This window comes from Anoplolepis gracilipes, chromosome 7 (genome assembly GCF_047496725.1).
Source record: "Anoplolepis gracilipes chromosome 7, ASM4749672v1, whole genome shotgun sequence".
Taxonomy (NCBI): Eukaryota; Metazoa; Arthropoda; class Insecta; order Hymenoptera; family Formicidae; genus Anoplolepis; species Anoplolepis gracilipes.
In genome coordinates, this window is record NC_132976.1 from 10,397,401 (window position 1) to 10,412,532 (window position 15,132).

General features: G+C 35.7%; 1 protein-coding gene across 17 annotated transcripts in view; it reads left to right on the top strand.

Annotated features, from left to right (window-relative positions):
* Positions 1-2,292: 2,292 nt before the first annotated feature.
* The window catches only part of LOC140667951 (bromodomain adjacent to zinc finger domain protein 2B), a 157,675-nt gene continuing 144,835 nt past the window's right edge, over positions 2,293-15,132 (top strand). For all 17 annotated transcript variants that reach the window (XM_072896376.1, XM_072896383.1, XM_072896379.1 and 14 more), the window contains exon 1: positions 2,293-3,402. The gene's annotated coding sequence lies outside the window, so the exon portion shown is untranslated. The remainder of the gene's footprint in view (positions 3,403-15,132) is intronic.

Consider the following 15,132-nt stretch of genomic DNA (forward strand, 5'->3'; position numbering starts at 1 on the left):
TATGTTGGCCCGTTTAGAGATATGACGAAGTAAAATACTACATGGCAATTTCTGTGAAGATTGAAACAAGATAAGCGTGTACTTCCAAAAAGGATGAAAATCCGGAACAAAAGAAACGGAAGCGTTGTGTTCAACGTTCATCGCATTTCTCCAATTTTTGTCTAGCGATAAAAATAAGAATTATACTTGGAATACAATAAACTAAAGCTCTATGCGAAACATTATGAGTTGTGACAAATTTTATCTGAAGATTATTAATATTTATTGAAAACTGAGATATTAATATTTACCACATTTAAAATATATTCGAATATTTCACTTATCACAGATGATTATGTACATATGTTTAAGAAACGTTTTTTAAACACCTATAATCGTCTGTGGATAATCGAGATGTTTTTTAGTATACATTATATATTTTGTATATTGTATTTTAGTATAATTACAAACACATATATTTTATGTATCAATTTTGTATCAAATGCCTTTATATAAAATCATATGATATAAAATTTACATGAAACATATATTTATAATTCATAATAAAAATTTACATATATTAATATATAATATTAGCATTTCACATATTTTATATACATTATAGGATGTCACCTTTAATAGAAACTAACACTCAATTGATACACGTCGTGACCATCATATTTTATTCATGATAAACTCGGAATTTAGAAACGTCAGTGTCTTAACGAAACCGGAAGTGAACGATCTAGTTATCTCTACGCTCGTCTACCGGTGTTATACATGATATCTGTAAGTAAATATATAATATCGGAAATGTCGAGAAAAGTATCGAGTAACTATCATATTATGAAATAATATATCGCATCGATAATCACGGAAATAGCGGAAAATACGACAATTCCGTCACATGAATTGCGCGTGATCGTGACTACAAGCATTAAGCGAGTAAATGTTCAATGTGGGAACTTTACCGACTTTTTGAAAACTCACATAATTTATGCAAAAGCGCGACGTTAACTGAAAAGCGAAAACTCATCCGACATTTCCGAACACTTGTAATAGTCATGTAAATCCATGTAAATGCAACGTCGGATAGCTCAACTCATTAACTGTAACAATGTAATTTTGGAATGTTTATTTTGAAAAACAAATAGAGATGCAAACGCGAAATAACCATAATTATAATGAAGAATTATTATGAAAATATATTATAGAAATAATTACAATGTTCTTGTATACATATACGCTATATTATAGTTCTAATATACTATATTTCTAATACCATAAACGCTATAAAGTAGCATGAAACGAAATATTTGAATTCGTCATTATGTATGTATTATGTAGATTTTAGTACTTTGTTCAACTTTAATGGAGTATCGCAAATGTGTCGGCACATTCAATTAATCAAACTCCATTTTCACCTCTGTTTATTTCAAACATTTGAATAAAGAACCGGCTTCCGCTTTTAATACGGATCCATCTCATTGAATGCGCGCGTGCGTTGATGTACACCGCGCGTTTCAATGCGAAGCGTAAATAACTCAATACGCGCTTCGGCGAACCAATTTTTTTTCGCGTGTATTCCATTTCCGCGAACGCGAGCGCGTCGCGTCACGTCGCGTCGCGTCGCGAAACGAATCGCGAGCGAATTATATGTCGAAACCGATCAGAATATTACCCTACAGCGAACTTTTACCGAACGTCGTGACAACGACATATCCACGTTCTCCCTTTCCCTTTCCCTCTCCCTCTTCCATCCTACCTCATCAATCGCGCGTTGTAACGACGTCGACGAAAACGACGACGCTACGGCGTGGTCGGGAGACAGAGGGGGAGGAACCGCGACGCTATACACATCGTTACATCGCGATCGTGTCTGTGTGCATCGGTGGACACCCGTTAGATGGTGTAGTATGGGGGAGGGACGATGGGCCAGGTGGTCCGTCGGTGCGAATATCTATTATAGATTCGGCGGAGTGTAGCTGTCGTACGATCCTACCCGCGGCGGCTTCTCGACGCTTGTGTGTACGTATATATATATATATATATATATATATATATATGTGTGTGCGTGTGTAATACATTGTATATATGTGTAACGTCGCGCGTCAATGTGCCCCCGTTAGTAGTGCGTACATACCGGTTCTTCGATGGTATATATTCCGGCCCGAGGGATCTGCGCGCGCGCGCGCGTGCGCGCCGCCATGTCAATGTGTGCGGCGTGCGGCCGCTAGCCCGCGTGGTTCGTCGAGTGGCCGCGGCCGCGAGGGCGCCAAGATCGGTGCTCGCGGCGCCATCGAGTCACTCCGCCATCGGTGCTCGCGACGTATGGACGTGTCGTGCGAACGAGAGACGTGTGACCGTACACGGTCTCCCTCCGGTGATCTTGGGCGGACAAGCGCGACGAGCAGAGTGTCTCAGTCGTGTACAGTCGTGTGAATCGCGTCGCACACAGTACGATTACGGGTAAACGCGTAATACGACGAGCCGTACGCATATACATCGTGTGTCGTTTTATCCATCTACTGCAGTGCGTCGAAGGAGAGTGCGCGTGAGAGAAAGAGAGGGAGAGAAAGTACGACGTGCGAAGACAGAGTGATAAAGACAATACGCATCGATTATCCTTTGTGTGAGATCCATCCGTTCATTCGTCCGTTCGTATGTCACCGCGACGCGACATAACGCGACATGCAGTGCCGGAACTCTCTCGCTTATCGTAAAGATTCATCGTCTACGGTTCGTGTTACCTGAGTTTGAACGTCCCTCTTCCCGCGCGGAGTGTGAGAGACGAGCTTTCCCCTCCTCCCCCCCCTCTCCCCTCCCTCCACCAGAGGTCTTTACGACGCATAACTTGGGCCGACTTCACATCGTCGATGCGCGTGACAACGTTCCGTGCGAAGCCGCATATAAGTATACGCGTATGTTGGATATCAGAGAGTACGTTAGATGAGATACGCTCGTATTCGATCGCAGCCGTGTGACCGGGTTTTCCGGGAGTACGATATAACGAGTGACGCGCGGACAAGCATCGTGTCGTTCGGGAAATAGCGGCGTCTGGAATTAGCAGGAGAGAAAGACTCCGCTACACATTCGTGAGTTGTCATTGCGCGCGACCGAACGACGCGACGTGACGCGACGCGACGTAACGCGACGCAACGCAACGCAACGAGACGCGACGTGAAGTGACGTTATTTCCTTTTCTGTCTTCGTCGACCGACGGCGTGGAGATCCGAAGTGAGAGAGCGGCCGTCGTACCGGTGATGCCCGACAACTACGACGACGACGACGACGAGTTCTCGTGAAATCGCGGAAGGTGACACGGCGCGTTTGTGCGTTGCTGGAGTAAACGGCCCGACGACCTCGCGGACGCAAGAAGAGGGGGAAGGAGTCCGGCGAGTGTGCCACGGAGTTCTTCGCAACGTGAGTTTTTTTCTTTTTCTTTTATAAAGTGATCTTATTTTTCCACGCTTAATACTTGAACGGGTTAACATCGTCTCATGTGTCTCGTGTGAATTTTGTCATAATTAGTGTTTAAAGTTATATTTTGAGTTTTGACATTACGTGCCGATTATACCTGAAGAATGACACGATGTCCTGTCAATCGCAACGATATCAATGAGCGTTTCTCGTAATAGCGATAATTATAATATCGCAGTTTCTTTGATTATTAAAAGTTTGACGACATTTTTTTTATATGTATGCCATTGTCGTACTTTTCTTTAATGTATTCTTTTTATTCGAAAAAAAAGTAAAAATTAAACGCGAGAAATTCTCACTGAGAGTTATAGCTCTGTTAATTTGATTTATCGTAATCTTATTTAAATCGAAACTTTGGGGAAACTAATTGTCGGGGATAAGGTGAGCGTACTTGTCAACTTGAACAACAAGAAATTTGAAAGTTTATTTTGGAACTGGCGTAAGCTAATAATCTTGAACATTTTAAATAGCTGCAACTAATTAATTTATACTTTAATTACATTTATTATACATACGAAATTTACTTTATGCTAATTTAAAATTTTATATTTAAAATTATATATTTTACAGTAAAAATTTGAATATATCTTTTACAAGTACTATTTTTGCCGTATCTGTCATATAGAAAACCAAGCAAAAACAAAAACAAAAACAATATTAATTGCAATGAATGAAATAAATAAATTACACAAGTTAAAAAATCGGAATTTGAATATTTAATAATATTGCAATCAAAATTATAGATATAGGAATATCATCTACTTTAATATGTTTTTTATTCAAAAGATAAGAGAAAAAGAAGCGAAAGTATAGTTTCCCAGTCTTTCCTTTCTACAAAATAAATGATTATTTGTCACTCGTATGCATTATACTGTATGAAGACGCGAAGGAACGAACGAACGAACGAATGCACGCACTGCGAGTGAAATATGTATGTTTGCATTTTCCTCATAGCGCATGCATTCGGTCGTTCTATTACGCATTCATATGGTAGTGCACGTGAACGAAAAGTACTCATGTGTTCGTAAAAAAAAAAAAAAGAAAGAAAAACAGGACACATTATTTTCGTTTCTCCCTTCCCTCTTTCGCATGCTTGAGACGTTTTAGATTTTAGACTACGTCGTTTAACCTGTCTTTTATCCATTTTCATTTAAATAGCATTGTTATGTACATGTCCTTGTTTAAAAGCACGGAATATGCACAACAAATTGCGATAAGGCGACATGTTTATTTTTTTTTCGCAAATTAAACAATATAATAAATTTTTGAGAAACAATTTTCTTTCCCTCTTTATCTTATTTTTTAATATGTACTATATTATAATATGAAAACGCAGTACCTTGTAATTTGACATTCGACACATTTCAATCATTATAATCGTTTCATGCATGCTTTTAGCTAAAGTTGTAATCTATATAAAGAGAAGCAAGGTTGAATCGAGCACGGTGTTAATATTAAAAGGATATTTAACGGAAGGGACTTTGGAAAAAATCATAGTCGCAATAATTTGTCATGAAATGATACTGGGTAATTTCGTTAATGTCATAACGGCGCAACGGATCATTTTGAGCGTCCTTCGAGACGGCTCGTCCTCGAGGGAACGACGCGCGTGGAAGCGAGGCGAGTAATTAGACGTGTCGCGCGAGAAACTCGTTCGTTAACAATCGCGATCGAGTTCCGCCTCGCGCTTACGTGGAGAAATCTTTGTCGTTTCTTTCGCTCGGCGTGAAAAAAATCTCGAAGAAGAAACTCACGGCAGATGCAATCCGCATAATCGACGCGTATAAATCGCGTAACTATCCGCGTCGTTGTTGCTGAGTATCGAATCTGATTAACACTTTTCCGCGGTTACGTAACTTAGGAGCGTTACGTGCGGCAAAGTGTGTTACGGAAGCCTGACATTACCGAATTATTATTTTGTATTCACCTGCTGCTGTGTAGCACGGATCTGAAATAGCTTGAAGGGCAAAGGGTTAATTTTCTCTTGTATGTGATATGTTACTGCGGTATTGCAGGTTTATTTCGCCACGGGTGACTTTTTCTCATTAGATTTTCTAATTCGCGTGATGATTACACTGATTAAAATTCGCCACGACTTTAAAGATGTAGGAAAAATATATTTAAAGATTTAACTCGCTGCATATATATATATATATATATATATATATATATATAAATCTATTTAATCATTTTCATAAAATAATAATTTGTATTAATAACATTATTATTAAATTTATAGCATCAATTTTTTAAGGTTAAAATGCGCGATCACGTATATAATGAGAAAATAGTTTAGGGTTGCGCGTCAGGAGTACGTTGTTGACGCAAAGAGTGAACCGGTGTCCAAATTTATTTCCCTAGCCGTGAGAAAGGATGAACATAAATACTCGTTGCAAAGGGTGGCGTTACAGGGGTAGATTATTTCGGGGAATCTGAAGGTAATTATTTTTACCAGCAAAAATATAATAGCAAGCAAGTCTCTTAAAACATTTTCTTATATTCTATGAAATATATACAACCGGAGAATTGTTTAATATTGAATTTTGAACATTTTTCTGCGCTTGATAATTAGAGAATCTGAGACTCTTAAATTTAATTAAATTTTCCAATAAATATAAAGCGTTGTACGAGTTATTAAAAAAAAAAAAAAAAAAAAAAAAAAACAAGAAAAACGAGGAGCCATCCACTGTGCAATTTTTACATGAATGCACCGGCTCTTTCGTCTTGTTCTCAGAGCATGTTAAGCCGGTAAAATCGAGCCACCATCGGTAACGGATCTGCCTCGGTTTCGCGAGCGGCTTCCTCGCGTTTTACCGTTAACGACCTAAATCGCGCGGCGAGCAGCAAGAGATGCGCGTCGTTTCGCGAGGGCACTTCTTACGACAGTCGAGAAGTTGTGGCCGGCTCTCTTTCTCGTTTCGTATTTTTCTTGGCGAGCAATTATAACGCGAAGATCTCGGTGTATATTCGAAGACGCCTTTGAAATGATAGATCCTCTCAGTAGAGATTATTTTGCCTTGGCGACGAGCATAATTCTTGATCTTTAGTGCTTAATTAATACTAAAATAGAAAAGTTATATCTGAGATATAACGACGATAAGCTCGAAGTAAATTAGGTTTAAAAAAACTTGTATATGTATGTTTACATACATATTTATGTTGGTATTGTACACATTTTATATTTCAGCTGGTGTGCGTAAAATAAGTAGGAAAGAACTGGCTCATTACGTCCATGGGAAATTAAATACTAGTCTATAAGTTGGCATAAAGTCCTATAACATGACATTGTTTGTCATCACTGTATGTACGTAAGCAACAATAGTTTACGTCTACGTGAACTATCGCGTGATCTATGTAGGCGATGCATAATCCATGAACCGTGCGTGAGCCGTACACACTTCTGCTTAGTCGTGGATCTAGCTTAACGCGAGAGAGGCACGCTGCTGCGGTTTGATCGATGGTACATACGTACTCGCCTCGCGATGAGTCGCATCCGTGTGTCATCGTCATCCCATCCGGATCGATGTTTGTCCTGATCAAATCGTAACCGGTATACGTATCGCGTATCGTTTGCCAGAGCCGCGCGCAGTTTGCTCGTGAATTCTTTTTTCGTAGACCACAGGATGACGCGATGATACCGAATTAACCTTGTTCGCGTTGCGGCGACGATTGTGATTTCTGCGAGTCGTTCAATCGACCCGACGCACATTCGAGGACGAATTTAAACTTGTCGCAAATAAAAGAAATGTGAAAAATAAAGGAGAACTTTAAGTATAATAAGAAAATTCAAAATGTTTAAAAGAAGTTGTGAGAAAGTAATATAAATTATTAAAGTTATTCGGCAAACGGATAATTTCGCGTAATGCGATGCTTATTTTGTACGAGGAATATTTGTCGAGCGAACGGCGTCGTTCGTCGATCATCTTTAGATTATTAAATTCGTTCTTTTTGTTTTTGTCAACGCGGGAAGGTCGTGTTTTATCGCGTCGGAGAATATACGGAGCACACAGACCGCGCTGTTATCGGTGATAGGTGCGCCTTGCTGGTGATTAAGCGGTCGATAACGCGACAGAAGGCCGCGCACGACTATAATCTCTCATTCAGTTGGAGTTCCGTTTTAGTGAAATTGCGTTCATGTCGTAATCTCGCGCAGAGAGAGGCGACTAGCATTATACTCCATGATGAATAACGCTCGAAAATTAATCAAATATCGCAGTATTCCATGATCGATGACTTTTTATGTCGATTATATTTTACATCGATTTTGTTGTTAAATGTTATTTTGAAATTTGAAAAGTGTATTCGGAAAATACAGGCGTTTGATATCGAAATTGTAAAATTAATATATAATTATATATATATATATGTATATATATGTGTGTGTGTGCGTGTGTGTGTGTGTGTGTACGCACACATACAAGCACACGACAAACTAGACGTTTACTTGACAGTTGATTGATAATGTAATTGCTTTAGATATTTGCAAAACGTAAATGTTATCATTTAATCATTACTGATATTACTGGATTCACAAGTCATTCATATTTTGCTAAATTAATCGACCTTGTTGTTATAAAAAATACATCCTAATATGTAATTTAAGACTATCAAAAATTCTTGAAGATTACAATAATAGTGTTTTAATATTTAGTTGGATTAAATATTAAGGTATCGAACTTTATGAAATTTACACGATCGCATAGAAGTTCGTAGGTTGCTCTGAACGGCCGTTTAAAACGCGTTATGGAACAGGCTGTTTCGTGCAGCGGTCGATCGTCCTACGAAATCGAAACGTGACTAATCGTCGAAGGCGAGGAACTCCATGGCATACGAAGCAGCTGATACTATCAGTGCTGTAAAAACGAGTAACGCACGTACGTTAGTCTTCGCGATCGACAAAGAGACCTAGCTATGGATGAATCGACATCGTATATATAGCAGTTGATCAATCGATGTGATATTAAATTGACTGCACTTAATATTCCACAAACAGGAATTTCCTGTTTATACGAAGTAATTTTAAATTTCTTATACATTTCTTAACATTAATTATATGAAAAAGAAAAAACGAAGACATTTCTTTACTATTGTGTCGAGGATTCAATCTTTTTAAATTATATTTTTTTCAATTCTTTTGATTTACAAATCCGGGAAATATGCAAAAAAAAATATGGAAGATAAAATATGCAATTTTCTAAATGTGTTTAATTATTATTTCTAAATGTATTAATATCTCTAATTATTAATAAATAAACTCCACAAAGTTCCTTGTCGTCAGTAACTAATTATAAATGTATTCAAAAATATCAATATATAATATATAATATATATATATGTGTTGGCATTTCGCACAATTGATATCGACTGTTGCACTCGATTAGCTTACCGTGCGCGCGATATCCACGAATCTCGTGACCGGCTGGCGTAATCTGTATACCGCAATTAGCATATATGAATAAAGAAACCATGAATCTGAGTTTACTAGCCAGCACGTCGTGAATGAATACGTATTTATGACTCAACTCATTTTATTAACTGTCATTATTCGAATAGACATTTTTTTTAAATAGACTTATTAAATATATTTTAATATTTACGAAACTTTATATATATATACATATACCAATTTTATATGTATATAATGTCGATCTCTTTTTTGAAATTGATCTGCATCACAAAAAATTTTAAAGATAGTAGAAAATTCCTTGAATATTTCTCAACTTAAAAATCCAGCAGCTTTCTATTAATAAATTCTATAAATTCATCGAAATCATAGTGATTTTCATATACGCTTTTTCGAAAATGTTTTCTCATTGAATGATTTTCAAATCTCATTATGCATCCACATTCCGAAAACATTGAAGAATCTTGTACCTAATATCTTGAATATGAATTACAAATTTAATTAATTAAAGAGGATAGGCGTTTACAATATATTTATTGGAGGATTGTATTTCTAGATAAAGTACTTATCTCAAAATATTTTCTATAAATGCATCATACAATTATATATTCAGATGAGTTTGATGAATAGATGCCATGTCCTTACTTTGCTGCATATTTAACTATAATAAAAGTTTCTCGTATCAATCTGAAAATACGGCGACAAAAACAAAGAAACTACCGGAGAGTATTTTAAAGTTATCACTTTTATCAAATATGATACTTTAATGCGAGAATGTTGCAATTTTAATATAACGTAGCAGACACGTTGCCTGTTACATTAATATGATTTCTCAATATATGATTGATATATATATATATATCTAAAAAGTTATATCTAAAAGTTAATACATTCTTATCTTACGAAAAAATTAAATTAATTTTTTAAGCTTTATGCTTTTATTCTCAAATTACAGCATCTCCATTACAATGTAACATTTGATTTTCTCGTATTATTCCTAAAATTTTTTTTATATCAGATTATGCTTTGTTTTCAAAGTGATAATATATCAATTATTATATCATGTTAAAAACTTAACACTTGCAACTTTATTATAAATTCTGTTAAAATTCTATTATAATTCTATTCAAAGAAGGATCGTTTTGACATTTACAAATATAGATATTGCTTTCAAGGATTTTCAAGATTAGCAGTAATTAATATTGAGAATTAAGATATACATGTATAAATAGATATTGATAATATCAATTGTGATATCGATTACAACTCAATATATCAAATTATTAAATGTAAATTCAATTTAAATAATCAAATGCGCGCGTGAGAGAGAGAGAGAGAGAGAGAGAGAGAGAGAGAGAGAGAGAAAGAAAAGTATGAATTTTTTTATGCTTTCAAATGTAAAACAAAATGTGGAAGAAGATTCTCTTTAATCATTACTATAATTGAATGAATTTTTTATGAACAAAGTCTGCGACAAATAAAATATAGTACGACTTTGTGACTTATCCTTGTTCAATTGTAAGTTCAATGAGGAGAGACATTGCGACATTCTGACGTACACAATTTGCGAAGCGCAGTAATTCCGAACGGGTCATCGATCGGTAACAACTGCTCGTCTAAAATTACATCGATCCGGCGGGAAATAAGAAACGCGAACTCGATGGTTGCGGCCAGTGAACAATGAATTCATGATGCGCGAATGTGCTATTTAGTTAATTATGATATAGTTGAACAACTATGTAATATCATAGAGCTAGACGTGTACGCATCATATAGACAACTTAAGCGCTCCTTAAACGTTTTTGTCTCTTTCTCAATTACTTAAGTTTTTATAATATTATTCCGTATATAATAGACTCCGAGGTTATACAAAATTCATAATAGAGAGATAAAAAACAACAGACTCAATTGTACTGTATGAAATAAAAAAACTAACACACACAATATATATTTCTTTAAATGATGAAACAATTGAAAATTCATAATTAATGTTAAAAATAAGAGTTTACTGCATATATTATTTACTTTTCTTAACCCTATGTATAATTTATATTATTGCAGTTTTTATAAATACATAAATTTTATATACATATATATTATTATATTTATTTTATATATAAAAGCAGCATAAAATTCAAAGTATATTTATTTCTGTTACTTTGTTTCAATAGAATTGCACTAGAAATACATTATGATAATTAAGTATGAATAAACTTGGTTTCTATAAGTACAATGTCTAATAAAATCATAATGAAGTGTATATTTACAACAGTGTGGAGTATAGTCAGATTCATCGAATTAATTAATATCAATTAGGAATTATTTTTCGACAGAGTTTCTACGTGTAAAACTTAAAATAACGTTACGTCAGCATCGTGAATAATTCTAACAGTATCAACCGGCACTCATTTCACCTACGCACTATTCCATTTTTTTTTTCAACGTGATCGGTAAATTGATCGAGGTTACAATGTGTATACGTGGAGACCGCTACTCCTACGCCTTCGGATGATTTTTAGTCCCTTATTACAAGACACCGTTCGCTCGGTCACGCAATACCGTTCGTATCGTGTGGGAGTCCTAGACTCGTTCGCGCGAGGAGGCAGACGAGGGAGGGACAGAGGACGAAAGGACTGTGTCGTCGTGGTAGCCCGCAGCCCGTTTTCGACGGAAATCGATCCGGAAAACGTAGCCGCACGTCTCGTCGTCGAGACGACGCTATACGTGCTCGCTCGATCTTTCTCGAGCTATTGCTTTCCCCGCGCTATCTCTCGGAGCAGCCATCGTCGTTCCGGAGGAGAAAAGGGGGAGGGGGAGAGGGAGAGAGAGAGAGAGAGGTTTCTCTCTTTCTCTCTCTCTCTCTTTCGCTCGCCTCCTCTCGCTTTGACGCTCGTCGTTCTCGAGGGACGACGACGAACGGGGCGAGTTCCCGAAATAATCGTGCGTATCGATCCCCGCACAACCCGTACAGGGTGAATTTATTCTCGTGCACGGGGTGAACGGAGAAGAGAGAGGAGAGGAGGGACGGAGCGAGCGTGCTTCGTTACTTAATCGCTCTACGTTCGAAACGAGGGCCATCGTAACGGCTATAGTGCTGTCGGAACTGTCGCCGCCTGCCTTTTTCCATGCTTGAACGAAAAAGAAGCGCATAAGAGACGCGAAAAGTAGCAAAAACTATCAATAATGTTCGATAGGATTCTAACGAATACTGAGCAATATAGATTGAATCAATAGGATGTGATTTTAATCGTGATTTTAATTAATACCTGCTAATATTTGTTTTTAATAATTATTTAGGGAGTGCCTATTCTTTTGAAAATCATGGAACACCTGGAATTCTTAAGGATTTTATTTATCTCCGGAAAAATCGGGAAATTCTCCTTTGAATTATATTGAGATTCAGGAATTTTCTTTGTAATTCTCTTCTTGACAATTTTGCTTTTATATTTTCTTTATTATATTTTCAAATCGAGCACTTGAAACTTGTGACGTTTTATTTTAATTAAAAAAAAATACAATAAAACATCTTGTTTTCGAAAATTGCATTTAAACATTTATAAAAAAAATTTTTTACTCGAAATTTTGAACAAAAATATCTGTAAAATCAAAGAAATTTTTTTTACAAGATTTGCATAAACACTCTATTATTGTTTTTCTTCTAAATTATAGAGTAAAATAATTTTTGTAAATGGCTAAATGGATAGATCTTTACTTTAATTTTAATAAATTAAATATTTTAAATAGTTTAAAAAACAGTGAATTATATTATAAATTGTTATTTCTAGAGCTCGAAACACACATTTAAGAGTTATTTATGTAAAATATAAAACAGATACTGCAAAGTATAACAATGGTAAATATTTTTTAACAAGTTTCTTTACACAAAAATTATTTACACGTTTCTCGATAAAATAGTCGCAGTATCTAAAGCATAATATTGAGCTCTACCGCGCAAATATCTCAACCGAGTGACACATGAAAATCTCGAATCGTGACCATTTCCTCATGGCTATCGTGGTTGCGAGCGTGCGGAATTTTCCTGCGTCAGCTTCATCGGAAATAACAGCGCAACAATTACTTCAACATGCTTCGTTGTACGTATATTCGAATCGCTTCTAATATTTTCGTTTCGACTTTGATCTTCAAAATCAGTTACTTTAAAACGAAGTAATATTCAGGAATTTGTATTCTTTTATTCTGAAAAACGTGTGAGAAATATGAGATTTATTATAATTATTATACAATATTTATTATATTAAATTGTATAAAAATTTTTAAAAAAACATACGCGCATACTATATAGCCGTTTTATTTAACGAAAGAAAAAATCGTAAAAATAAGTCCGAGAGACATCCCGTGATTCGTTTGGAGTTAGTGAGTTGACATTCGAGAGAAACTCCTGCTTTTAGCACTGCTTTTTGCCGATCTTTCACTCCGTCGAATTCAGCTTTTTTTTTTTTTTTTTTTTTTTTGAGCTCATTGTTTCGCGCGCACGTTTTGTCCCCGACGTCGTGTCGTATTGTATTCATTATTTGGAGGACGGGATAGAAGAAGAGAAGGTCGTAGTTTAGCAGGAAATATATTCAATCATACGTTTTTTACATATACACTTTATTCTAACTAAGTTTATCTTTTTATTAATAACTCACGTAATCTATATTTCATTAATCACATAATGCGTTCGCATAACGCAATAGTATTTCATAGAAAAGTATTTTTTTTCTTGAAAATTTAAACCGCCGAAAGAAAGAGACGACAGATAAACAAATTAATTAAAAAAAATAAAACATTGAATTTTTAATACAGTAAAAATAAAGTAAAAAGAGACTAAAATAATCGTGAATTTGGGAAAGAATATAATCTGAAATTTTGTATTATGTATTTTATGACAGAAAGAGAATATCTTTATATGAGAGAAGAAGAGAGAGAGAGAGAGAGAGAGAGAGAGAGAGAAATTATCAATGTGAGTATTGAATTTAAGAGAATTTATATAATCGGAGTATATAGATATGTGTTGTATGCATGTTAAAATCGATTAATAATAAATATATATATTTGTGATATTTAAATTGAAAAATAGATATATTTCAGTGTATTAATAGTTATAAATTTAATTACTTATTGGAAAAATGTTTGATTTGAATTTTTAATAGAATTAAGCGCATTTAACTTTAAATGTATTAAAAATAACTTTAATTAATTTACAAGTAAACGCGTTGGGTTGACGCGTGAAGTGGACATAGTATATATGTAGTGGTGTTCACAAAGTCAAGGCTGCATAAGCAGGTTTCCGAATATACAAACAGTGTCCAACTAGGCGTGAAATTATTTCTCCTTCTCTCTCACACTCTCGGAAGAAACATGCAGAAGATAATTCTAAGTTTCACTCGTTTCACTATTGTTTTGTAATTTATTGTATTGTTTACGAAATTGCAGTATTTAGGAAAATACGTTCAAGTGCCGTTTTGCATCTTTTCCTTTCTCACCTTGTGTAATAATATTCCCACCTTATCAGAAGATAACAGGGGAATTTGAATTTGAAATATTACATATAGTTAAAAATTAGTAATTATAAAAGAGACAAATCAGAATATACATATTTCTAGAGAAAGAATGTTTTTATATAATTGGTGTTTTATTCTTCAATATAGAATACATAATCATAGTGAACTTTAAAACTTAATCAACTGTCAAAATAATTAATAATAACTTTTACAAGTGATTATGCAATACTTGATTTGATATTTTTCACGTTGTTTTAACAGAATTGAGATTTTTGACTATTTTTACGTGAATCGAAACTTTATACTCTCCTTTTATCGAAGATATTGGAGACTCGCTGTTCTCATTAAAACGATTTGTTTATGAACAACGTATCGCGTTTCAATCAGTAAAGCAGTACTTTCGCACGATGCGGTGTAAGAATTTTTGATTGCGAAGTGGTTTCACGAACATTTCAGAGTTAAAATGTAACTTAAGATCTCGAGCCACGAGCGAGCGTCGTTGGTGCGAGCGAAGTGAGTGGTCTCATCGCGAAAGACCTTCCCCCGAAACAGCCGCACGAAACTCGTTTTAGCTCCATCCTCGCGGCGCGGCGAGGCGGATCTCGCAGCGTTCCTTTCCACACAACAACCGTCCGTCCGACACACGCATTTCGTCCAGAAGTCACGTCGTGTCGTATACGTTGTTCGGTGAGACGAACGAAGCGAGTGAGAGGGCGCAGTCGAGGGGGAAGAGAAGGCGGACGGTCGTCTCTCGGCAGAGAATAG